The 26,824-nt window shown below is 51.0% G+C and overlaps 1 long non-coding RNA gene across 1 annotated transcript; it reads right to left on the bottom strand.

The window, feature by feature from the left end:
• Positions 1-8,026: 8,026 nt before the first annotated feature.
• On the bottom strand, positions 8,027-20,318 carry LOC121829740 (uncharacterized). Its single transcript, XR_006072807.2, has 5 exons — positions 20,146-20,318; positions 18,824-18,935; positions 18,058-18,275; positions 14,797-16,859; positions 8,027-10,056 (listed from the first exon to the last, which is right to left on the bottom strand). It is a non-coding gene; the product is annotated as an uncharacterized LOC121829740 (long non-coding RNA).
• Between the last annotated feature and the right edge of the window lie 6,506 nt (positions 20,319-26,824).

Genomic DNA, 26,824 nt, shown 5'->3' with positions numbered 1-26,824 from the left:
AATATTTTGAAAGGTGCCCCTGGAAGAGCACTCACTCAGATGTTGGGAACCAGGAGGCCCTACCAGGGACATCTCCTTCCCAGGCTCTGTCTCCTTTCTCTCAGTGGGCAGAGAGATCTGCTGCTGTGCCCACTTCACAGACAGTACTCAGAATCTCATGTCATATGGGACCAGGACATCAACCTCCCCCAGCAAGGCTCACAGAAGCAGGACCAGGTATCAGCTGAGGGCACATTCCAAGGACCCCTTGGATGAAGCTTTCCCTGAGGGCCTCATCCCATTATACACACAGCTCTTCATAGATAGAGCCGCCTTCCAAGCCTCATCCAAAACAGCTAGTAGAACAGGCTGTGACCAGTCCCAGATCTTTCTCTGGTTGCCTGTAGTATATATCAAAGGAATGATCAGATATGTCAAAGGTGTGATCAGATGAACAATGGCCTCCAGGAGGCCCACATCATAACCTATAGATGTTGTGACCCTAAGACAGGGAGTGATTCTGGGTTGTCTGGTGATACCCAGAGTCACCACAGGGTCCTTGCAGAAGGGAGGCAAAGAGAAGTATGTAGGTGCTGGCCATTAAACTCAGGGTCTCATCCTGAAACGGCTCACTTACTGAGTGAGCTATGTCTGCAGCCCTGAGTCCACAGTGTCTGACTGGAAGACTCCTCAGTGCCCGTCATTGTGTGAATAAGTGAATGAGGCAATCCTCAGCTAACCAACAGTAAACTCCCATCATGGTGGGTCATCAGAGGAGAGTGGTAGACAGACGGAAAGACAGCCAATTTGACACTTGGCTCAAGCCCTGTGCTAGTCCAATTAGCCTCGGCTTCTCTAGAACAATCCCTTCCCTTCCTTGACACAAGGAGGCTCTGTGGTCCTTAGACAGGATGGCTGGTCTCCATGGACCAGGATCCTGGCTCCAGAATCCAGATTCCCGCACAGCTCTGGCTGAGCCACAAGATTATGGTGCAGGACTGAGGAGTTATGCTCAAAGGAAATGATAGGGTAATCGATTTTTACCCATCCCAGCTTCCCCAGAGCTCAGAACTGGAGTTCCCTGGATCCCATTCTCTGCTGGTGGGCAGACGGAGGCCCAAGATGGGGAAGGATTACCCCTGTTCCCTCAAGCAGGAGCATCACTGAGTCCCTAGCACTTGGCCAAGTTCCAGTTCTCTGAGGCCAGAAACCCAGGGTTCATGGTAGAGGGATAGGACCTGGAAGTCTGAGACTCAGGGAACTGCCCAACCCCTAACGCCTCATCTTCCCCACCCGTCCCCAGGGAACAGCAACACCAGGCCTTCAAGTGGCTTTCAAGATGAATGTGACAGAGTAGCCAGGCTGTCTGGAACAAACCTGCTCCAGGCACTTCCCATCTTGGGTTTCACTTGCTTTGCTGCGAAGCAGAGTACTGGCAATGTCATCTCAGCCGCGGTAATCACTCAGGGACCAAATAGAATGTCATTTGTGACAAGATCCAGAATGGGGCCTGACCACAGCAAGCACCCTGCAAACTGTGCCTGAAAGTGAGCGTTCAGACAGCCACGGGCTTCCAGCATCTGAGCACCTGGGAGTTTGTGTGAAGACGCAGTTGTGGGCCCTGGAGCTGCCAGGCCTGCAAGGTGATGGAGCTCAGGCGCTGCCTGAAACAAGTGACCAAGAAGCATGGGCAGGTTTGAGGACCAGCTCTGGGCTTATCGGGGGCATCAAGGAATGTTTGATATGCAGACAAGGTTAGCCAGCTCATCACACGGGCAATCATAAGCCCTGACCTTGTCCCCAAGCCTGCTCAGCCACTAACAAACATGAGCCGGTAACAGGCTACCTCATTCCTTCTTAGACTGACACCCCCCTCAGTCACCATCTGCTGCTTCACCTGGCACCTGGCACAGCCCCATCCTCCCGCCAGGAAGGGACAGCCCTGTTGCCTTGGACCTCCTCCCTGCTAGTTCTGCCTACATCCTGCCCCCACAGCGGGCTCGGAGCAAGCAAGACCATGGCTAGCTTGCAACAGATGAGTGCAGGGGCTACACTTGGGGAGGGGACAGCTAGGTGGCCCCTGGTGCATCCATGGGCTGCAGCCCCTCGGTGGCCTCTGGACCTTGGCGGAGGAGCCTTGCTGGCAAGCTTGAGTACAGGAGCCAGCTGAAGTCCTTCTCACCACCGTGGACTTGCCAGCCTGGCGAGTGCTGGCCATATCTAAGTGGGATAAGTGTGTATGGTGTTTCATGCCTGTTAATCCCAGCACTCAGGAGGCTGAGGCAGGAGAATTGCTGCAAGCTCGAGACCAGTCTAGGTTTCCTAGGGAGACCCTGCTTTAAAAGAAAGGACTGAGTAGGAGGGAGGAAGAAAGAGGGAGGAGGAGGGGGAGAGAAAAGCAAAAATTAGGAAAGAAGGAAAGATAAGATAAAGTGGGAGGCTCCTCTGAGCCTCTCTGGGGTCCCAGGCTCCCCAGAGGTGTGTCACGTGACCAGTCTCCGGATGCAGGACTAGGAAAATACCAGAAGTTTCTCTTTTTACCCAAATGACAGCCCAGCACCAGCAGCTGCTCTTTGGTCCTTGCTTTTCTACCTAATAAGGTGCTTGGCCTTCCTCTGAGGGGCTGCCCTCAGCAGCCCCTGTGCATGCAAAGCCAGCCTGAGCAGGCTTGTCCACCCCGCCACCATGGAGAGGACCCCAGCCCTTTCCTCTCTTAGCAAATGTGTCAGCCATGGTTTGGGCCAGATAGTTAAGTCTGGTGCACAGAGGTGGCCCAGGGACAACCAGATGGAAAGCCAGCAGGATGGCCAGCAGGATGCTATTCTAGAGGCCTCGCCCCACCCCTAAGCTTGGCTTCTACCAACACTGGGGCTAGCCTAGCCCCCAGGAAGGCTGGCTCCTACCCTAGGGAAGAGCCTATCACAGGAGGTCTGGCCATACTCTCAATTTAGCCCGGTACCCAGGAGACCTGTCTTCACACTGTAAACTTGGCTCTCTCCCCAGGACAATGACTACACCCCCAACTTGGCCCTATAAACCTGGTCTCTCTCCTAGAAGACATGTTATCCTTACAAGGCATGCCACACCTCCCGTACACCTTGCTCCTCTCCCAGTAGACGTGACCCTGCCCTTCTGTTTCCTCCAACCCTCCTGTGTCTGGGTCAGGCTCGACCCTCCAGCTCCCAGACTGCTTAGCTCCACACTTCTGGTCTCCCAGGTTCCCACTCTGTTTCCTTCTCGCTCACACTGTGTGTCACTCAATCTCTGGTTAGACCTTCCCACCAAGGGTGTGGACCTTGAAGGTGGATTCCTCACCTTCCGTTCTGTGGCGGTGACAGTCACCTGCAGCATCAGCCGATCCCCTCTGCATCTGCCCCCATCGCCCTAGCTACCTGTGCTGGCCCAGTTCTCGGAGCTGGTGACCTGGGGCATCCTAATCCTGCTTACCCTGCCATCTTCTCACTTAATTCTCAACCGGTTCTAGGTCAGACCATTGTTAGGAAGCCTGTTTGTATTACACTCCCCTGGGATCCACACCCGGGACTTGCTGGTTAAGAGAACACATAAATGAGGCGAGCAAAGGAGAAAGAGGAGGCAAAGAAAATCCCTGGTTTCCATAGCAACAACAAGGATGTAGTCCTGTGAACCAAGAAGCCTATCTGCTTTCTGTGAACAGTGAGAGCTGAAGTGGCGGTCCCCTGGGGAGGGGACAAGTCACAGGCTTTCAAGACAGAAGTGAGCCTGGATTTCCTCTCGTCTAGAGGTCCTTAGGTGGAGCGCACCTTCCCTGAGGGACATTCTGTGGTGGCTGGAGGTCATCACTTTGGTGTACAGGTCACTCTTACCACAAAGAGCTATCTTGCCCAAAATATCGATGACGTCAAGGCTGAGACCTGGAGCAGTTCAGTCCCTGCTCTGGATTATGCCTCCCCACCCCGGCAGGGTTGTCTCAGTCTTTGTTTGCTTCCTGTGAACGAAGCATGCTGTCTGGGAGCTGCTGGCCTGAGGTTGTAAGCTGGGCAGCAGAACCAGCGCTGGCTGCGTATGCGGGGAGGTGGAATATCTATAGATCTCAGGCAGAAAAGCAACAGTGGCCTCCCACTGAGGGGCTGTCCCAGGAAAGCCCTCCAGCGAACGGAGATGCCCACTCAATTCTGTCCCCACTCGCTACTGAAGGAGGAAGAGGAGGGCCCTCCCTGCTGGGTCTCAGCCTGGGATCCCCCAGCCTGGAGCTGCAGGATCAGTGTGGGAAAGACCCGAGAGGCAAGATTTGACCATTGTTTCTAGAAGCAAATTTGTACTTCTAAGATATTCAAGTTTCGTTAGTGATGCTGGGGAGATGGCTCCGTGGTTAAGATTGCTCTTCCAAAGGACCCAGATCCAGTTCTCAACACCAACATGGGGGCTCACAACTGTCTGTGACTTCAGTTCCAGGTGATCGGATGCCCTCTTCTAATCTCCACAGACACCAGGCTACACATAGTGCACAGACATACACACAGGCAAAACTCCCATACGGACAAAAAAAAAAAAAAAAAAAAAAGACAAAATACAATCTTGTTAGTGGTATGCATTCTGAGCTACTGAAGGGAATATTCGTAACACATTAAAGGTTAGATGGTTAGGTTGGTAGATAGGTGATGGGTAGTGGATGGATGGGTAGATAGCTCATGGATGGATAGTGAATAGATGGATGGATGGATGAATAGGTGGATGGATGCTGCCTCACATGCCTTCCCCACCATGATTGACTGCACCCTCAAACTGTGACCCAAAATAAACTCTTTCTTCCTTAGGTTGTTCTTGTCGAGTATTTAATCACAACAGTGAGTGAAGAAATTAATGAAGTGGAGAGTTCACGGGTGGTTGAAAGATGGAGGTGGTAGATTCATGGGTAGAAGGGTAGATGGTGGATGGATGAACAGATGGGTAGGTAAATCAGTGATGGTTTGGGTACAGGGTATCACTATGTATCCTAGGCTGGCCTCTCGTTGCAGAAGTCCCAGGGTGCACAGACCTAGGATGGAAAGACAGACCTGGGATGGAAGCCCAGATCTGCTGTTCCCATGCTGGGGCCTGGGCTAGTGAGGGACTTGCCAACCCTGGGCTCTATCCTCAGTGAAGTAGAGATGAGCAGCACCTGCCTGGGGGCTGGAGGTAAGAACTTGTGACCATAAAGTCCCACTCCACTTTGGCTACTGTGACCATGTCCTATGTATATGGCAAAGCCACGGCTGGAAATAAATCCCGGAGCCCAGGGCCTGTGGGCACTCATTCAAGACTGGTGAAGAACAGAGGATGATTTTTTCTAAGTTCACAGAGAAACTCTGCTCCAGTGGAAACTGGACAGGGACCCAGCCCATCCATGTCCTCCGCTGAGCTGTGGGAACCTTTAAGGCTCTTGGTCCAGGGGCTGAAGAAATGGCTCAGTGACTATGAACACTTTTTGCTCTTGCAGAAGACCCAGGTTCAGTTCCCACACAATGGCTCATGACAGTTGGTAACTCCAGTTCCAGGGGCTTGGACACCTTCTTCTGACCTCCAGAAGTACCAGCTATACATGTGGTTCATATACAGAAATGCAGGCAAAACACTCAAGATAAATCTTTTTTAAAATTTTTTCTTTATTTTTTATTTTATGTATATTGATGTTTTGCTTGCATATATGTCTGTGTGAAGGTGTCAGATCTTGGAGTTACAAACAGTTGTGAGGTGCCGTGTGGGTGCTGGGAATTGAACTCAGGACCTCTGGAAGAGCAGTCAGTGCTCTTAACCGCTGAGCCATCTCTCCAGTCCCCATAAAATAAATCTTAAGAAAATACAAGTTCTACCGAGTGGTGGTGGTGCCCACCTTTAATCCCAGCCCTCGGAGGCAGAGACAGACGGATCGATGTGAGTTTGAGGCCAGCCTGGTATTCAAATAGAGATCCAGAAAAGAAAAGCTCCTGGTCCATGTGGTCCTGGGCATTGGTCCACCAGTGTGCTCCACACAGATCAGTGGGCTGGTGATCCACTTTTTCTTCCCTTCCTCTCCTCCCTCCTTTATTTATTGAAGAGTCCCCTATAGTTATTTGTTATATAGTGGAGGCTGACCTTGAACTTCTGATTCTCAAGCCTCTACTTCCTGCGTGCTGTGATTACAGGCAAAGATCACCACACTTGGTTTATGCAGTGCTGGGATTTGAACCCAGAGCCTTGAACACACTAGGCAAGCACTCTGCTAACTAAGCCATACCCCCTGTTCTACCTGGAAGGAAGCAGGCCTGGCCTTAGTTCATAGCAGGCTGCTGGCCCTGTAGGCTAAGGAACAAGAAGGTTGTTCTTTCTATGCCTGCCATGCCCCCAGGGTCCAGCTGCCCAGAAAAACCTCTGACTCTGATGGACAGGCCCCTCTTGCCCCCGACTGCCCAGCTGTTTTCCTGAAAGTCCTGGCAGGATGGGTCATGCTGGCCTGGCCCCGAGGTAGAGGTATCAGCCAGTCATGAGTAAGCACAGCCATGGCCGGGCCTGAGGCTGGCTGGCAAGAAGTCCAGACTGTTGCCATGGGCCTTTCTGCCCTCGGCCCTGGAGCACTGCCCAGACACTCCTGCCTCATGGACAGGAGCAATGAGGGCATTCTAGGCAAAGGCAGAGCCTAGGCAAAGGTGAGGCCACAGCCCTGAGACACAGGACCCAGGGTGGGGAGAGATCAGAGAGGAGCCCCCTTCTGCCTTACCCTCTCAGTCCTTAGGGTGTGGGGAATCTCAGTTAAACTGCCTTCTCTTGCAACGTTATTTTATTTATTACAAAATAACCACATATACGGTGCTGTGGGATGTGCTGTATGGCAGATGTGTTGCTCTGATTGGTCAATAAATAAAACACTGATTGGTCAGTGGCTAGGCAGGAAGTACAGGTGGGACTAACAGAGAGGAGAAAAGAAAGAACAGGAAGGCAAAAGGAGTCACTGCCAGCCGCCGCCAGGACAAGCAGCATGTGAAGATGCCGGTAGGCCACGAGCTATGTGGCAAGGTATAGATTTATGGAAATTGATTAATTTAAGCTATAAGAACAGTTAGCAAGAAGCCTGCCACGGCCATACAGTTTGTAAGCAATATAAGTCTCTGTGTTTACTTGGTTGGGTCTGAGCGGCTGTGGGACTGGCGGGTGAGAGAGATTTGTCCTGACTGTGGGCAAGGCAGGAAAACTCTAGCTACAATACAGGTTGCAAAATAGTCAGGAAATAAAAAGTATAATAGGGGCTGAGGACGTAGCTCAGTGGGCAGAGTGCTTGCCTAGGATAAACAAGGCCCTGGGTTCAACACCCAGCACCACATAAACTGTGTGTAGTGGTGCACACCTATAATCCCAGTACTCAGGAGGTAGAGGCAGGAGGCTAAAGAGTTCAAGGCCAACCTGAGCTACAAAGCAAATTTGAGGCCAGCCTGGGCTCATGAGTCCCTGTCTCAAAAAGAAAGCCAGAAACTGTGTCATTTTAGAACCTGACACACTCATGTCTGTGGTGAGGTGCTGCAACCATCTCTCCCGTGTGCCCTCTGCCAGGCCCCAGTGTGCCCTCTGCCAGGTCCACTGCCTGTCTAGAGTACATCCCATTCTCCCCCTTTCCCCATCTCATGCCCTAGGTAGCCTACTTGTCTCCAGACCACTGAGCACTGTCTTCTTGACTTATAGGTGGGCCTGGCCAGGAGAAGCTGAGCGGGCAGAGATGGGATTTATCCCACGGCCTTCCTCTGCCTGGGTCACGCCATAATCCTGCCCAGGGACCTCAGCTCCTAGGCCCAGGTCTGGCAGCTTCTCTCATCAGCCTTGTGTTATGTCTCCTCTTTGGGGCAACAATGTTTTCCCCCTGCTTCACAGCCATGAAAACAGAATTCTTATCCATTTCTTTATCCATTCTGTCATAGAAATCTTTGGGATAAATTCTAGGAAGTAAAATTGCTGGTTCCTGGGAGAAGCACTTTGCAGTGTCTGGCCATCACTTTTGATGACTCGATGATATTCCATCTAAAGGAAGCAGCATCGCTTCTCCTGCAGACCCACAGCGGGTTGTTTTCAGCCTTCCCTACGGTGGCTCACCGAGAGGGGGGGATGTCTGTACACTCGTCACACTAGCTGGCTGATTTTATTGCATTGGGGCCAGAGAAGGCGCCTGAGGACCTTTGAGGCAGGGTTTGATGGTCCATTTAAAACATATCACTCTTAGCCTGGTGGTGGCGCACACCTTTAATCCCAGCACTCAGGAGGCAGAGGCAGGTGGATCTCTGAGTTGGAGGCCAGCCTGGTCTACAGAGTGAGTTCCTATACAGCCAGGAGTGTTACCCAGAGAAACTCTGTCTCAAACCCCGCCCCCCCCCAATAAAATAAAACATGTCACTCTGATCTCTACTTCTGTAGCGGCTTTACCTGTAACCTAGCATTTCCCTGTAGCCATCACGTTAGGGTCACCTTGCTCCAGTATGACCTTATCTTACTTGGTGACGACTGTAAATAACTTACTTTCAAATAAATCCCTGCTCATGGATCCTGGGATCAGACCTGAACCTGACTGCTCACAACTCAACCCACCAGATCCTCCAGTGAGATCAGGAGAGGCTGTTCAGGTGCCTGTGTGGAGGTCCCAGTGCCTCTGAGGACATACCCACAGTCAGGCCTCCTGGGACCCTCTGTGTTGGAGACAGTTACGATCCATACAGTGCAGTGAAGGAAAAGAGGCTCAGAGAAGTTCAGGCCAGGCCCAAAGCCACACAGCTTAAGTGAGATGCCACTGAGTGAACTCCACAAGCAGACGGCACAGCATCACAGGCTGTCCCTGCTGTTGTTTGGTTTTTACTTTCTGGGCTCTTTTGGCTCTTTATTCTTTGGGGGTCCCATCACCTAGATCCCAGATAAATGACACACGGAGGCTTATTCTTACTTATAAATGTCCGGCCTTAGCTTAGCTTTTGCTTGCCAGCTTTTCTTAACTTAAACTACCCTGTCTACCTTCTGCCTCTGGCTTTTCCCGTTCTCTAACTTCTGTAAATCTTACTCTTACTCTGAGGCTTGCTGTGTAGCTGGGTGGCTGGCCCCTGGAGTCCTCCTCCTTCTCTGGCTATTTCTTTTCTCTCTTTCCCAGATTTCTCCTTCTATAGATTCTCTCTGCCTGCCAGCCCCGCCTATTCTTCCTCCTGCCTTGCTATTGGCTGTTCAGATCTTTATTAGACCATCAGGTGTTTTAGACAGGCACAGTAACACAGCTTCACAGAGTTAAACAGATGCAACATAAACAAAAGTAACACACCTTGAAATAATAGTCTACAACATCTCCCCAGGACAGGCTGCCTGTGCCCAAAGAAGGTAGACCCGAGGGGTTTCCCAATCTGCTGGGAGAAACGAGAGGCACATGGCAGCAACTGTCCTGGAGGACCTTGGTCCGCAGGTGCTGGGTAGCACAGATGCACTGTGCTGGTGTGAGGTGAGCAATGTCTCTCGTCCCTCAGCACCTACAGTTTGGAGAGGAGGCCCTGGTGCTTCAGCTCATCATGGCTTCCATGCCCCAGCAGAGATCAAGAGCCTCAGACATGGGCCTGAGGAATGATTACCCAATGTGCAAGGGGAAGAAGAAGCTCCAGCCTCAGTTTTCTCCTCAGCACCAAGGAGTTGGGACAGAGGCTCCAGATTAAGACTACTGCACATTGCCCAGGCTGAGCCACCTGCTGGATGTCCTAGGTAGTGCAGCAGCTTGCCCAGGTAGGGCTCATGGCTTACCCTGAGTAACAGGTGCTCACAGCGCGCACACACACACACACACACACACACACACACACACACGATTGCATGCTTACACATATATATACCCATCTCCTGCCTCCACTGTGCAGGGACTCTCACTCAAGAGCTTCTGCAGGGGTGGGGGAAGGGGGGACCTAGCTCCCCTTCTCTGGGTTCTTCCCAGACTTCCTGCAGAGCGGACTGTCGCATGCACTGCGCAGCTTTCCTGACTCCACATCACATTTGGAAGTTCCTCTATGTAGCTTCAGTTCATCCACTGTTATCACTCCAGAATCTCTCTCATGAGCCTTCTGTGATTTATTCATCCTGTTGGCAAGCGATATCTGTTAGTACTGACATGCGTACAGATCCCGGCACCTTGGTTTCTGTTCAGTGGACCTGTTGTGTAACTTTTCCTGGAGAGAAGTCAACAAAGGATGATTTCTACATCAGATAAGATGCAGAGCACACACGGAAGGTAGGACTCCACACATATCCAGCTTAGTGAGCCAGTGTGTTTACTAAGGTCGCTCACAGCGGCATGGGTCAGGGGTCCCTCAATAGGAGCATGAGTGACTCAGGCAGCCGCCTCACTGAACTGCCCGCTCCAACATGGGTGACACCTCAGGACAGAAAGCTGCACCCCTGTAGCTCTCCACACAATGTGCCGGCAACTCCCCCGCCCCCACAGTTGCTACTACTTACATAACCCCTCCTTAGGCAAGGTCTCGTGAGTCTTTTATGTTTCAGGAGTTTCTTGTAGGTTTTGTTTACTTCCTGAACCTTGTGATCCTCTCTCCAGAAAGGAATCACTACGCAGACATGACCCCAGCCACGGGAGAGACACCTCTACCCTGTTGGACACGGATGACCCTCTGGAAGAGTAAGACAACACTTTTTCTTCCTTTCCCCATCCATGCCTCAGTGTGGCCAGGTGTCTTAGGCTTTCTTTGCTAGTCTGCTGGGTGTGGAGAGGAATCCACAGTGATCCATGGGAGCACTTTTCCCATAACCATCATCATCTGTCAAGTTCCTTGTCCTTTGAGGGCAAGTCATGTCCTCTGCCCATCTTTCCATTCTCTGTGTGTCCTTTAGGTTTTGAGTTCTTATCAGTCTGGATACTTTCCTTCCCTTGTGAATGACTTCAGGAAGCTTTTAACCCATGCGTGAGCATTCTGTTCCTTGGGTCATATAAGCTCTTCAGCTCTGTGACAAGACACTGCCACAAATGACTTAGGAATGAAGAATTTATTTGGCTGACTCAGAGGGTTTAGTCCACAGTCCTTTGCTTTGAGGATTCTAGTCCAAGGTGAGTTGGAACATGGTGGGAGTGTACGGCAGAGGATGCTCACCTCTTGGCCAACCAGAAGCAGAAAGAGCAACCCAGAGGGACCTGGGACAAGATACACTCCCAAAGGCATCACCCAATGACTTACTTCTTCTAGATAGGCCCCACATCCTCAAGTTTCCAGAACTTTATAAAATAGTACCACCAGCTGGGGATCAAGGATTCAACCCACCCACCTTCTGGGAAGACACTTCACATCCAAGTTATAAAACATAGGTTTGGCCGGGCGGTGGTGGCGCACGCCTTTAATCCCAGCACTCGGGAGGCAGAGGCAGGCGGATCTTTGTGAGTTCGAGGCCAGCCTGGGCTACCAAGTGAGTTCCAGGAAAGGCGCAAATCTACACAGAGAAACCCTGTCTCGAAAAACCAAAAAAAAAACAACATAGGTTTGTTTTTTTTTCTAAGTCCTGGCTGGCCTGAAACCCACCGAGATCAGCCTGTCTCTGCCTACCTGGTGTTGGGATTAAATGGTGTACCACCATGCACGGTCTGGTTTTGTTGTTTTGAGACAGGGTCTCATGTAGTCTAGGCTGGTCTTGAACTTGCTGTACAGCCAAGGATGTCCTTAAATTCCTGGCCCTCCTGCTCTCACTTCCAGAGTTCTGGGATGGCAGACACAGGCCACAACACCTAGCTCTTCCATTATTGGCACTTTGGGATCTTGTTAAAGAAGTCTTTCAGGCAGGTGAGCTGGTTCGGAGGGTAAAGGCATTGCCACCGAGCCTAAGACCTGGTTTTAATTCTGGGACCTACATCGTGGAAAGGAACTGACTCCTGAAAGCTGCCCTCTGACTTCCACATGTGTGCTATGGCATGTGCACACCCACACAAAATAAGTCAGTAGGTGTAATGTTTTGAAAAGAGAAATCGTTCCTCATCCCTGAGTCATACCTGTCACAGGGGTTTTCCCCGAAAATTCCATGCCTTTGTTTAGTTTGAAACTGTCCTGGAATGTCGGCTGTCCCTCCAGGCCTTTGCTGGCTCCTTTCTTCTCTCTTGCCACACCTCTGAGTCCCCACCCCCATTCTATTGCAGAACCATCTGTCCCCCAAGGTCCTGCCTTCCTATATGAACAGCAATGACCAAAGGCAAGGTCCAGGCTCAGCTCCAGCCTGGTGCCTCTGTCCTGGGAGCCCATTTCCTAGCCGGGAACACCTGCGAGATGGTGGCTGCTGCCGGAAGAGTGTGCCACTGAAGCTGACCCCACACAGGGCTCCGGGCCTCGCTGCTCTGGGTGGGTGCCTATGGCAACACCCTCATCCTCTGAGCCTCTTGCAGAACCGTTGATGGGATTCCACGGGATGCCTGGGAAAGCCTGGGCCTGAGGTAGCTGTTAGCCATCCCTGGCATTCTCCATTTAGTCAGAGCTGGAGAATCCTTCCAGTGCCTGTTATGTGAAGCCAGAGCTAAAGGCACCCTTTGAACTCAGAGAAAACACTAGGTATATGTAGAATGCTGGGGCTGTGATGGTTCACTGACTTGTACTCCTCAGCTGTACAGAGCAGGCCACTGAGGCCCAGAGAAGGTGGCAGGCTTGCTCAGTGTAATGTAGCAGGAATGGAAAAATTCCTGCAGGTCAGGCCTTCTGAGTGTTGGTACAGTATTGGTCATGGTAGACTCATGCTGGCCTGACCTGCACACAGTGACTCACATGATCCTTATGAGGCAGCAGGGCCCGAGACCTGCTTCCAACCAACCACACGAGCATACTTGTGACTTTATCACTTGTCTGTTTTTGCAAGTTTGTGGCCTGCCAAGCTGTGGAAGCCTCTGGGGAGACCACACAGCAGGGAAAGGGAATGGTCAGGGACTCAAGGAGCCTCAGGTGACAGACAACCACAAAACCAGGATGTCCAGCCTGCAGCTGAGGAAGTGAACTCTGCCATCAGCCTGGATGAACTTGGAAGCAGACACTCCAGCAGCCGAGCCTGCAGTGAAAAGTCAACCCCGTTAGTCCCTATTGCTACCTCCATGACAGCAGAACCAGACAGGCTGAGATAGATGACTCTGGACCTCAGAGGCACCTAGATGATGGCTGTGTGTTGTTCTGAGCTGTTGTGTTTGTGGGTACATTTGCAGCACACATACCCCCTGGGTGCTCCTAACCCAAGGGCAATTGTCCTGTTACATCACCACCCTGTGCTTACATCACCACCCTGTGATTACATCACCACTCTGTGCTACATCACCACCCTGCACTTACATCACCACTCTGCGCTTACATCACCACCCTGTGCTACATCACCACCCTGTGCTACATCACCACCCTGTGCTTACATCACCACCCTGTGCTTACATCACCACCCTGTGCTACATCACCACCCTGTGCTACATCACCACCCTGTGCTTACATCACCACCCTGTGCTTACATCACCACCCTGTGCTTACATCACCACCCTGTGCTACATCACCACCCTGTGCTTACATCACCACCCTGTGCTTACATCACCACCCTGCGCTTACATCACCACCCTGTGCTACATCACCACCCTGCGCTTACATCACCACCCTGCGCTTACATCACCACCTTGTGCTTACATCACGACCCTGCGCTTACATCACCACCCTGCGCTTACATCACCACCCTGCGCTTACATCACCACCCTGTGCTACATCACCACCCTGTGCTTACATCACCACCCTATGCTTACATCACCACCCTATACTTACATCACCACCCTGTGCTTACATTACCATCCTGTGGCTTTCTCCTTTACAAACACATCTACTCACCAAGCATGGAGGCCACGTGGATGCCAAGTGCCATGGGTTCCCCTTCACTGAGAGAATCCCTGCCTTCTAACATGGCAGTTTTAAGTATTCTGCTTCCCCCTCCCTTGTTAGCAGGCTGTGGTGCAATTGTGGGGGGACTTCCCAGTCTTTTGTGGCTGGGTCACTGAGTCCTGTGAATTTGAACTAATTTGAGCATTAAACCCTGGCTTCTCAGTCCTGTTGTCTAGGAGGAGATGGATCTGGGCTTTCAGGCTGGCAGCTGGTTCTGTGGTGACTGTGGTGAAGGTCTTAAAGACGAGCGGGCTGCCTGAGACCTCTGTCTGCTGCGGGCAGGTTCCATTGCCGTCAGAGACAAAGCAAGGGATCTCTTCACAGAGTGAAGGCGCACACTCAAGAAAGCATGGACTTGTGGGGAAGCTGCATTGCTGGGACCCTGGTGGCTTTAGCAGAGGACAACTTTTCATGACAAGCTGGGGAAGGAGGCCACTCTTGTTCCCTTCCTCAAATGTGTGATGGGAACAAGTAAGTGTGTAAGGCTGGTCATATGAAGCTGCTCTCTCAATGAAGCAGAGAGCAGTGAGCAGTCATCTCAGTCACCACGCTGGGGTCATCCAGGTTTGGAATGGGCTTGTGTCCTTCTTGTTTGAGTTTTTGCTATGGCACTGTGTTGACAGTTCGTCCTTGCCACGCTGAGCCACCATAAGAAGTAAATTTGGCTTTTTTTTTTTTTTTTTTTTTTTTTTTTTTTTTTTTTTTGAGACAGGGTCTCACTATGTAACCCTTGCTGGCCTGAATTCACTCTGTAGACCAGACTAGCCTGGAACTGACAGAGATCCACCTGCCTCTGCCTCCTGAGTGCTGGGTTATAGGCGTGCGCCACCACAGCTGGCTGAGTTTGCCCCTTGTTTTTCCTGTGCCTAGCTAACCTAATTCAGTTTCATGGATAGATATAAACAAAATCCAACAACTAACAAGCTCTCAATACCTGAGGTGTTGGGGGAGCTCCACCCCAGGCCTCTCTGATGGTGGCTATGAGCCCAGGCCTCCTGGGTAGAAATCGACCATCATCAAGGTCTCCACCAGTCCCTGGGAGCCTGCTGCATCTCATATCCCTGTTGCCATGGCAACAGCAGACAATGGTTTCTGTGGAGTTCAGGTCTATAAATAATTTCTAGATCGGCCAGGGTGATGTGAGTGAGGTGGGCTCTGCTGGCAGGTTCTTGGTGGCCAGTGCCACAACAGGGAAGCGGAAGTGAGGTCTTGGCCTGAGAGATCAGCTCAGGCTCTGCCCTGGCTGGCTGGGTCTTTTCATCCTGAAGCAACTGGAGTTGACTTTCAGGGATGCAGCTCACAGATCAGAGGAGACCGCCTTAAGCGGGGGCAAGGGTGTTGCAGCCCAACCTGAAGGCTCAGTGTGCTGGCCAGGTGTCCCACTGGCTTCCTAAGGAGGACCTTCCCGTGGCTCAGCACAAGCTCCTGGGATGTTAGAGCTCTGGACCGCAAAGGGCAGCTGGGGAATCAGTTCCAGAGAGATGAGGGCAGAGCTGCCTGGTGCTGAGTCTGAGAGCACAGGGAGGAGCAGCTGGAAGCTCAGAGAAAGGGGAGAAAGATAGGGGGGAAAGGTCCCTAGGTAGAGTGCTTGCTCAACATGCACAAGCCCTGGGTTCCATCCCCAGCACCACACAGATACAGTGGCACACACCATATCCTAGCACTAGACAGAAGGATCAGAAGTTCAAGGTCATCCTCTAATATACATTTTGACCCCATCTTAAAAATAGGTATGTAAGCCCGGCGGTGGTGGCACACGCCTTTAATTCCAGCACTGGGGGCGCAGGGGGGGCAGGGGCAGGAGGATCTCTGTGAGTTCGAGGCCAGCCTGGGTAAGTAAATAAATAAAAATAAAAGGCAAGGGATTGGAGAGCTGGCTTGTGAGGACTGTTTGAGCCAGGCAGTGGTGGTGCATGCCTTTTTTTTTTTTTTTTTCAAGACAGGGTTTCTCTGTATAGCTTTGGAGCCTGTCCTGGATCTCACTTTGTAGACCAGGCTGGACTCGAACTCACAAAGATTCGCCTGGCTCTGCCTCCCAAGTGCTGGGATTAAAGGCACGTGCCACCACTGCCTGGCTGGTGCATGCCTTTAATCCTAGCACTCGGGAGGCAGAGGCAGGTGGATCTCTGTGAGTTGTCTACAGAGCTGGTTCTAGGACAACCAAGGTTACATAAAGAAACCCTGTCTAAGAAACTAACAAAAACAAAAAATGAGCACTGGCTGTTCTACCAGAGAACCCGGGTTCAATTCCCAGCACACAGACACACACACACACACACACACACACACACACACACACACACACACACACGATAACTCACAAATGTCTGTAACTCCAGTTCCAAGGGATCCAATGTCCTCTTCTGGACAGTAGACATGCAAGGGTACACAGATTTACATGCAGACAAAGCACACACACACATAAAAAAAAGAAGTTAAAAAAAAAAGGCAAGCCCTGCACGTTCCTCCTATACTAGGTGAAGGCCAATCACCAAGCTTTGGACACCTACTGTCCCTGCTTGGGCAGGCAAGTGTGGCTACATAAAGGCTGACCCCCTGAGAAGGTCAAATGTCAAGTGTCATAAGCAACTCACAGCTGCTAACTGAGGGAGCACCCCGTCTTTAAGCAGCAGAACAGGCCTGGATGCTGCACTCGATTTTGACTTGAAAGACTTTTGTGTCTTGAGAAGGGACTCTGAGGTCACTTGGATGTCAGCTTGGTGACAGGGGCCTTGTTAGCCAAACACTCAGAAGATCCAGAAGGCAGAGATGTCCCTGGCTTTGGAGTGTCTGTGGCTGGGGGATCCCAGTGAGTCCTGAGTTTTCCTTCAGTTGACGTTTCCCAAATATCAGGAACATTTTCTTCAAATGACAACAGATTCCAGGTCTGAGGAGATGTCTCAGTGAGCAACAGTTCTTGCTGTGCTGTTTCAACGACCTGAGTTTGGTCCCATGGGAGAAAGAGAGAGCTAACTCTCAAAAGTTATCCTCTGGTCTCTGCATGAAAAAAGAAATTACAAAAAAGAAGGACATGATGCCCCTAAGTACGGGGAAGGAGAAGGTTTACTGTAGCTATGAGAGAGAACATAGCCAGAGGCAGAGACCTCTAAGAGAGTCCAGAGTAGACATGACCCTGAGCCAGTCCATGTGAGGCCAGGAGAAGAGGAGAGGGGACAACCAAGAGACCAGGCAATTAGTCTTCCAAAATGGCTGCATTACATAGGGAAGGGCAGCCCAGTCCCTGGGCTGGAGAAGTTTATGGTAGTGGGCAGAGTATAGCAGCCATATCCTGTAACAGGTAAGGACTGAGGGAGGCTGGCAGAACCTGGCAGCTGGGTCCATTTTGGTATGTTAAATAGGTACCTCAGTTAGCCATGTGTCCCTGGTTTGAAACCTAACAACCTCCATATGTACACTATGGCACACATATACTCCCTTATCATGCACACATACACAATGATGATAAGTAAAAACCAGGTGTGGTAGCGCACAGCTGTAAGCCCAGTATTTGGCCAAGTACAGGCAGAAGGATCAGGAGTTCAAGGCTTCAGATACATAATGAGTTCGAGGACAGCCTGGGCTTCATGAGGCCCTGCTTCAAAGGGGAAAAAATAGAACAAAACAAAACAAAAGCACAACAACAAAAACCCAAGAATCCCCTTCCAATACCAAGTTTCCCCGCGGGGTTCAGGAGGCTGTATTCAGCTTGCCACAAGGGCTGGGAGGCAGCTAGGCTGGAGAACCCCAGGTTAGACCCACATACCAGGTTAGACCCACATACCAGGTGATAGATGAAAACACAGATACAAATTTGGGGATGTAAAAAGGTCAGGTGAGGCCATGAGGCAGGGCCCTCAGGATGAGATTAGTGCCCTTGTAACAGAAGACACCAGGGGGCGCTCTCTCCTTCCCTTCCTCTGGAAAGCAGACATTAACACACCAAGAACGGCCCTTACCAGCCTGACCATGCTGTCTGTTGCTGCTGCAGGTTGACCACCCCAGGCTGGGAAGCTGGGCTGGCCAGACTGGCTGAGGCTGGTTGGGCCATAGGCCCACCTCCAAATGACCACTGAGGTCAAGGTGACAGTGCACTGTGGCAGGTCACCTCTGTAGAAAGTAGAATGACCGAAAAGGGTGAGCTGGGGGTTCAGGAGAGCAAACCCTATTGCCCCTCCACCCACACCGAGATTCCGACCTCTTCTTTCTCCGATTAGGAACTCCAGTCGGTTGCTTTCACCAGGTCTGAGAGGGCCTAGACAGTGACTGAGGCGGCTCTATGTGGCATCGCAGGATAGGTCCTAAGAGGGGATGTCCCAGCCACCAGATCTGGAGCGGTTTGTTCGGCATCAATCACTAGTGAAAAATGGCAGATGAGCCGGAGGAGGAGAGGCCTCTCCATCAGAGCCTTTCCTTCTGAAAATGAGAAAAAAACAAGAGGCCGAGGAGAGATCAGCACTGAAGTGCCTGCCGCGCTGGGGCCTGAGCAGGGCCCGGCCAGCAGAGGGTGTCTCTGCTTTGTAGATATGGAATCCAACCTCAGGAGGTGCTGAGAGAATAGCTAAGGGTCAGAGAGGGGAAAAGCCATGAAGGGCTCCCCCCCCCCAGCCTGCTCTCTACTCTGGTAGAGCCCAGGGCAGGCAGTGACCCCCATTCCTGGACCAGGGCTGGCCTTTGATAGATGTCGCTCTGGGAATGTGGCTCTGAGAGGGACTTTGTTTTCGTTTTATTAAATGAGATTATTAGTGTGTGTAAGACATGTGGGTGGACGGACGTGTGTGCCGTGATGCATGTGTGGACGTCAGAGGCCACTCGTGGGAGTTGGTTCTCTCCTTCCACCATTTGGGTTCCATGGATCAAACATAGGCAACAAATGCCTTTACCCGCAGAGCCAACCTGCCAGCATTAAAACTCAAACAAAACCCGAGGGCACCCTCCGTAGCCCAGGCTGGCCTTGAACTCACATCAGTCCTGAAGCTTTGCACCACCGTGCCTGGCTCGGGCTCCACCCTTGCAGCAGTACACCAGGGCGTTCATCCAGCTCTACTCCGTTCAGCTTTGTCTCCTGGCGTTTAGCTTAGTAATAACCGGACATGGACACAACCTTGTGAAGTTCTTTTATAATTTCTAATAGCGTTTCTCCTATACAATCAACTTTTTAAAAGACGTGTGTGTGTGTGTGTGTGTGTGTGTGTATACATGTGAGCACAAGTGTGTGTGTGTGTGTGCATGTAGATGCCAGAGGTCAAGGTTGGGCGCGTTCCTCAATCGCTCCCCACCTTATTTTATGGGACTGATTGGATTAGGCTGGGCAGCGGGAGACCCTCCTGTCTCTGCCACCACAGAGTGCTCCTGGGGACCTGGAATCTGATTCCCATGCTTGCGTAGCAAGTACTTTACCACCTGAGTCGCCTTCCCAGTCCTCTCTTGTGTCCCTTTTGGCCGGTGGTTTGGGCGGATAACCCTGCCTTCCTACACCATTCTTGTCAGGTTCTGGTATCAGGGGACACTGGCTTCAGGGGATAAATTGAGAATGGCCCTTCTTTTCTGGACCCTGGGAGGAAAGATCTGTGCTGAGCTATGTGTTGTCAGGAGCTGTGAGCCTCGAAAGCTCCAGGCTTCCTGTGGGAAGACTTCAAGTTACCAGTCCGCTCCACTACTGATGCAGGACCTCTCCGGCTTGCTTGCTTTATGGGTGACTTTGGGCAGGTTCCAGCTGTGAGCGTCTCTGGTTCCTCTGCCACTGTCTGCTGAGGCATAGTCCTGCCCTCACCTTCTGCTTTCGTTTGGCTGGCTTACTTCTGTGCCTCCCACTATTCCCTTGGAGTCCTTCCCTTGTTCCCCCTCCTCCCATTGGCTTCTGAGTCTGTACCCTCAGAGCTAAAAATAACAGGTCATTTGGCCAAAAAGGATCTGAGTGTGTAGCATAATAACTTCTGCAATGCTGACATATGTATGTGCATGAAAATGTCCCCAAAGAGGGGTTGTTTCTTCCTCTACATCCCTTCCACTAGGGAGGAAGTTTTCTCCAGCACTCCCCACACCATGCAGACTCTCTCAGGGTCTGTTGAGAGGGAGGGGTCAGCAAGCACATAGCTCTCCGATACTGGATGAGGAAGGCAGCCTGGTCAACTGAAGTGTGGTAGAGCCTGAGGCACTAAGCTGAATGTGACTTAACCTGGATTGTCCTGTGTAGATGTAACCAATCGTATTATTAAAATAAGAAACACAGAGCCAAGGTAAAAGAGAAAAGCCGAGAGGTCAGAGCTCAGAGATAAAATCTTACCTCCTGCAGTGCTCCTAGCTTCCCCGAGAGAGGGAGGTACTTCCTGTGTCCCTGTTTAAATAATCTTTCTGTTCTGCCTTCTCATTGGTTGTAAACCCAACCACATGACTGCCTCATCACTGCCTGTAAGTACCGCCCTCCAGGTCTTAAAGGCGTATGTCTCTAATACTGGCTGTATCCCTGAACACACAGAAATCTACCTAGCTCTTCTAACCACCATGCTCTTACTATGGCTCTAATAGCTCTGACCCCAGGGCAACTTTATTTATTAACATAAAATTAAAATAACATTTCAGTACAAATAAAATATCACCACAGTCCTGCCTGACCCTCTCGGGCTCCAGGCAGCTTGACAGACACACTAAGAGTTGTGGTGTGCTGATATGCACTTAATACCTAATTGTCTGGAGGGACAGGTGGAGCGAGCTGTGATTGAAGATCTGTGACTCTTTAAATGTAGATTGCTTGATTCCGGGCTCCTAGAGTGGAGCACCGAACAGATGCAGTTGGCTCTCAGGAGCCCTACCAGCAAGCTACTGCAGCCCTGGCCAACTCACTGACTCTGTCTTCGGAACTGAGGGAGTAGGACATCCTGGCTGGAATGACTGAGGCATTGAAGGGTTGCTTCAGGCAAGTGAGAGGCCAAACACTCTTCACCCCGAGTGCCAAGCACTTCCAAATACTGTCTCTATCCCACAGCCCTCTGTGACAGGAGAGAAAACGAAAGTCAGAGAGGTCATGGTGCACAGTGACATATGGAGTGGGGACCCAGACCCAAGTCTGTACATGTTCATGCCTGAGTGACTTACTCATGGGCAGACAGCTCTCCGATGGGAGAGCTGGCGTGAACGTAGGCCCATCTGATTCCCGGTACAGTCCGGCCGCTTCTCTGTAAAATGGGGTGGAGATCCCTGGAGGAGTCCTTCTTCCTCCTGCCAGCATGCTAGTTCACAAGGCTACGCAGCCTAGAAGTTCTGTGTTTCCCTTGGCAGGAAAACAGAAACCAGGTACCAAGGGGAAGGAGCCAGTGCTAAGATGGCAGTACCCCGGTCCCTTGTGTCACCATCGTGCCAGCAACTGTGAGAGGTGTGTTCTGCCTTAGTCTCGCTTTCAGCTTCATTTGGCTGAATTTTAAAAATGACCAGAGGGCTGGGTGTGGCAGCACATGCCTTTAATCCTAGCACTTGGGTGGTAGAGGCAGGGCTACATGAGGGAAACCCTGTCTCAAAAAACAAAAAAAATAAAGGACCAGACCAGGGGCTGTAGAGGTGGCTCAGTGGTTAAGAGCACTTGCTGTTCTTCTAAAGGACCTGGGGTTCAATTCCCAGCACCCACATGGCAGGTCACAACTGTCTGTAACTCCAGTCCCAGGGGATCAAATGCCTTCTCCTGGCCCCCTTGGGCACCAAGCATGCATATAGTACACAGACATACATGCATCAACACATAACATATTTTTCAAATGACCAGATAAGAGCTGGGGTGTGGCTCAGTGGGTAGAATGCTTGGCTAGCATGCACAAAGTCTTGGTTCAATTCCCAGCACAGCACAAACCATGCATGATGGTGCATGCCTGTCAAAGCCAGTCTGGGTTATCTTTGAGACCTAGAGAGAGAGGGAGGGAGGGAGGGAGGGAGGGAGGGAGAGAGAGAGAGAGAGAGAGAGAGAGAGAGAGAGAGAGCAGCCAAGGACGAGGTTGCACACCTGTAATCCCAGTGCTTAGTAGACAAGAGGCAGGTCAACTACCTCAATATTAGACTGGTCTAAATGGGGAGCTACAGGCTAGCCTGAGCTGCATACAGAGGCTTTGTCTCAAAATGACAGATTGGGGGAGATGGCTCATAGGCGTGAGGATCTGAGTTTGGATCCTACCGCCTACGCAAAAGTCAGGTGTGGTGGTGCACACCTTTAATCCCGGTGATGTGGGGGTGGAGACAGGAAGACGCCTGGGGCTTGGAGCTTGCGGATCAGCCAGTCTAGACACAATGCTAAGCTACAGGTTCAGTGAAAGACCCTGTGTCAAAACACAGGTGGAGAAGTGACAGAAGACACTTGGCATTGACCTCTGACTTCCACAGATGTACACACACACACACACACACACACACACACACACACACACACACACACAGCAAAGATCTATGGTCCTCATTGGGGGCATCGGTGCTGCCCCCTGGGGGCATCCTGGAGACTTGCAGTCTCCCCATTTTCCCATGTCCCACCAGACCCTCCAGCAATCAAACGTTCAAGGGTCTGGAAGGATTTGGCTTTCTGTTTGTTTTTTCCAAAGTTGTCACACAGCTTGGATGTTCTAGGAAGGTGCCCGCCATGTCATCATGGGAACTCCTTTCCTCTGCCTGGAAATTTACTGACCCTCTAGCTTTGTCTTGCTGCAAGGCTGCCGTGGTCTCTGGGTCTCCACGTGACACACACACCAGGATGATCGACTGGGTCACAAGCATCCGCCAAGTTGTCTGAGAGGCCAGACCTAGATACGTCTGTAAATTCCTGTCATTTCATTATTACTGTTCTTTAAGGTACACATGGGGCACTGCATTTCTCTTAGTGTGTAAGGGAAGTGTTGTTTTGTTTTTTTAACATTTATTTTTATGTGCATGGGTGGTTTTGCCCGCATGTACATTCAGTGTCCTTGGAGGCCAGAAGAGGGCATTGGATCTTCTGGGACTAGAGTTAAAGATGGTTAGGAGCTGCCATGTGGATGCTGGGAATCGAACCTGAATCTTCTGGAAGAGCAGCCAGTGCTCTTAACTGAGGAGCCATCTCTGTAGTCCCAGAGATATATATTTTTTTGTGAATTTCATTTCAAAATAATTAAAGCATCATCTTGAGTATTTTCAAAAGCCATGGTGGGGTAGGAGGGATGGACAGATGGTTCATTGGTTAAGAGCACGTGTTGCTCTTCCAGAGGACCCAAGTTGTCCTCTGACTTACACTCACAAACACACACAAACACACACACACACACACACACACACATACACACACACACACACACACAATGCAATTTTACAAAGCTTTAATGCCATTGGGTCAATGTGGTTCTAGGAGCTGCTGAGACAGGTAATTTAATTCCTTCCAGCTTTCAGAACATAATGAAACTGGATCGCAGAAACAAACAAACAAACGTTTTCCTTGACTTAGTAGAGCAAAGTGTGCGGGGCTCTTGTAGCTCATGCACTCTGTGGAAGAGCAACGTGCATCTCACAGCCGGCAGACGTCTCCGGCCCTGAGGACTCTTCGCCGATGTCCGGTTTTGTTTTCTTTAAGACAAGGTCTCATTGTAAATGGCCTCAACCTCACAGAGTCACCTGCCTCTGCCTCCTGAGTGCTAGGATTAAAGGCGTGCGCCACTGTGCCTGGTCCCATGCCAGTTTTTCAAAACAGGGTCTCCCCCCAGCTGGATCAGGCCCTCTGAATAGGTGAGACAGTTGATTGGCTTGATCAGTTTGGGAGGCAACTAGGCAGTGGGACCAAGTCCTGTGCTCAGTGCATGAGTTGGCTGTTTGAAACCTGGAGCTTATGCAGGGACACTTGGCTCAGTCTGGGAGGAGGGGACTGGACCTGCCTGGACTGAGTCTACCAGGTTGATTGCAGTCCTCGGGGAGGATTTGCCCTGGAGGAGGTGGGAATGGGGGGGTGGGCTGGGGGCAAGGGGAGGGGGTGGGAGGGGGGAGAATAGGGGAACCCGTGGCTGATATGTAGAACTGAATGGTATTGTAAAATAAAATAAATAAAATTAAAAAAATATTCATACACATAAAATAAAGAAATCTTAGAAAGACAAAACAAACAAACAAACAAAAACAAACAAACAAAAAAAAAACAGGGTCTCCCTATTTGCCCAGGCTGGGGTGGAACCCACAACCCCCGTCTCCACTCTCTGGGTGCTGAGACAGGTGAACACTGTCACACCTGGCTCTGAAGCTCAGGAGACGTCTCCTCGGTTGCCTTGTGAGACAACTTCACACGTGACCTTCAGCTGCTTGTTTTCCCTGTTTATTTCCTTTTTCCCTTCAAAAGGGTGATGCTGATATCCCGGACTGAAAGTCTTTCTTAGGCAATCTTTATGCCTTGACAAGTTACATGCTTAACCGGAATGCTTCGTCGTCGTTGTTTTACTGGAAGGGAAAAATAAAATAAGAACCAGAGCTCCAAGGAAGTGTCTGGTAACAGATTCCCACGTGCTCGTGTGGTTCGAGCCTCGTGACAGGCTCTGCTGATGTTCCCGGGGCTCGTCCCCTTCTGCTAACATGCTCTCTAGCAGCAGCCCAGAAGGGCTGGCTGGGCGCTGCCTTTCCGCCAGTGCAGAACAGACCGTTCATGACGGCTGGTGTCAGAGACGCCTTGCAGAACCCTCAGATGTGCCAGGGAAGTGGGGGGGGGGGTAGGAGGGGGAGAGAGGGGAAGGAGACTCACCCAAACAGAGCCAGGTCCACCGCAAAAGAGGGGGCACTCAGGGCTGCACAGTGTCCTCCAAAAACCCGCAGGCATCCATAACCACAGCATGTTGTTTTGCTTGGAAATAGGTTCTCTGTTGATGGAGTTAATTGGGGTAAAGTCAGGCTGGATCTGGGGATCCTGGATATGACAAGGAGTGTCTTAGTAAGAAGAGCAGAGGTCAGAGGGACACATAAGGAAAGCCATGTGAAGACGAAGACACAGGCTGGGGTGGTATAGTCCAAACTAAGGGACCCCAAGGACTTGAGGAGCTACCAGGAGCTGGGAAGGCAAGGCCAGTTCTCCATGGAGCTGTCAGAAGAGGGCAGCTGCCCACACTTAGTCTCGAGGCTGTGCAATCAGACACTTCAGGAAACACATTCTTGTAGGGTTCTCCTTGGTTATCTGTTATGGCAGACATGGGAAGCTCACCTAAGCTATATGATGGAAAACAAGAAGGTATGTCTGGCAGCGGTGGCGTATGCCTTTAGTCGCAGTCCCAGCACACAGGGGGCAGAGCCAGGCGGATCTCTGTGAGTTCGAGGTCAGCCTGGCCTACAGAGTGAGTTCCAGGACAGCCAGGGCTGTTACACAGAGAAACCCTGTCTTGGAAAATAAAAACTTATTTTCATTTGTGCATACGTACAAATGAGTTCAGTGCCCTTAGAGGCCAAAAGAGGGCATCAAATCCCTCTGAGCTGGAGTTACAATTGATGTGAGCCACCTGATGTAGGTACTAGGAATTGAATTCTGGTCCTCAGCAAGAGCAGGAATCTCTCTTAACTACTGAGCTGTCTCTCAGGCCTCTGCGTTAATAGCTTTATCAATGCATAGGAGATGTGAACTCCACTGACGAAGTTACCCTCCCAACAACTGAACTGCAGGTCATTGAATATCAGGTTCCATTAACTTGCATGATACACTGGTATAGATTATTTAAGAATGACTAAAACTGTCCTTCAAACATGTCATTGCTTGTAAACATATCTTAACTTTAGAGACGTTAAAGTGCAGTATGAGAGTTGGGGAGATCTGGTGTTAACAGCACCTTGCGTCCCAGATAAGGAATGCGAGGCTGAAGTAATGTAGCTGTTCCAAGGGAGAGCCAATATGACACCTCTAGACCTGAGTCTGTTGGCACTGTTTGTCTGTACCTCACTACGGAGCTTGCCAGCTAGCCAGCGCAGAATGTCCAGTGTCCATTCTTCCCACCATCTTTTAACATTGAACCCTTAATCTTCAGTGTGGCACGTGATCACTCACTAAAAACTACATGTCCCAGCCTCCCTTGCAGTTACATGTGGCCATGTGATACAGTTTTAACCAACTGGATATAATCAGAAGAGGGGGAACCTTCTAGGCATCCTCCTTTATAAGGAAGACAGTTCCCATTCATTTCCCTTCCCTTTGTGCGGCTGGAATGTAGATGTGATGGTAGGAGCAGAGGCATGCAGCATAGGTCTTAGGGTACCAACCCCATGTTAGGGTTGGCAGGCAAGAAGATGAACACAAAGCCCAGAGAGGCCTGTTGGCTAGAATTCCTTAGTCCTTGCCTGTTTCCTAGGCAATGATCTGCTCTTGTCTAGAAGCCGCTGTTAGTTTGGTCTTTGTTCCAGCAGCAGTGTGGATGAACCCACACCTTTCTGTCTCCATGCCACCCTGGGGGCTGTCCCTGTCCTCTGAGGGCAGCAGGCTGACTAAACAGGGGTGTGGATCAAATGCCTAACTCAAGGCTGAGCCCAGAGCCTGGACGTCAGCACCCTGTCTGGCTAGGGCAGGAAAAAAATACAATTCTCACTCTCCTGCATTCCCCTCCCCCATACCTACACCCCCAATAGCTAAAACGTCGCTTTGCTAGGCAGCCCAGACATGCCTTCCTGTGCTATAATGGGCCCTGACCTCCCTCCCCCTAACAGACATCCCCGCTGCCCCCCAAGGAGCCCCCCGGCCAGTTCCTCGTAAGCCTGCTGAGGTGGAGACTCTTTTTGCCCCCACCGTTCGTCAGGACAGGGGGCCACTTGTGACCCAGCCTGGGCAGCTAGCTAGAGTGTGCCATCCCTCTGACCACAGGGATTGTCTAGGCTTGAGGCCTTAATAACGGAAGGGAGAAAAAACTGGTTTCAGCGTTTTTGTGTCTGAGGCTCCAGTCTGTGAGGGTAGGGAGGGTGTTGTAAGATTGACTCATACTACGGAGGAGAGAGAATGTGAAGGAGAGGAGAAG

Source organism: Peromyscus maniculatus, chromosome 5 (assembly GCF_049852395.1).
Source record: "Peromyscus maniculatus bairdii isolate BWxNUB_F1_BW_parent chromosome 5, HU_Pman_BW_mat_3.1, whole genome shotgun sequence".
Classification (NCBI taxonomy): domain Eukaryota; kingdom Metazoa; phylum Chordata; class Mammalia; order Rodentia; family Cricetidae; genus Peromyscus; species Peromyscus maniculatus.
Note: the sequence above shows the minus strand (reverse complement) of the source record. Positions and strands in the feature narration are given on the sequence as shown.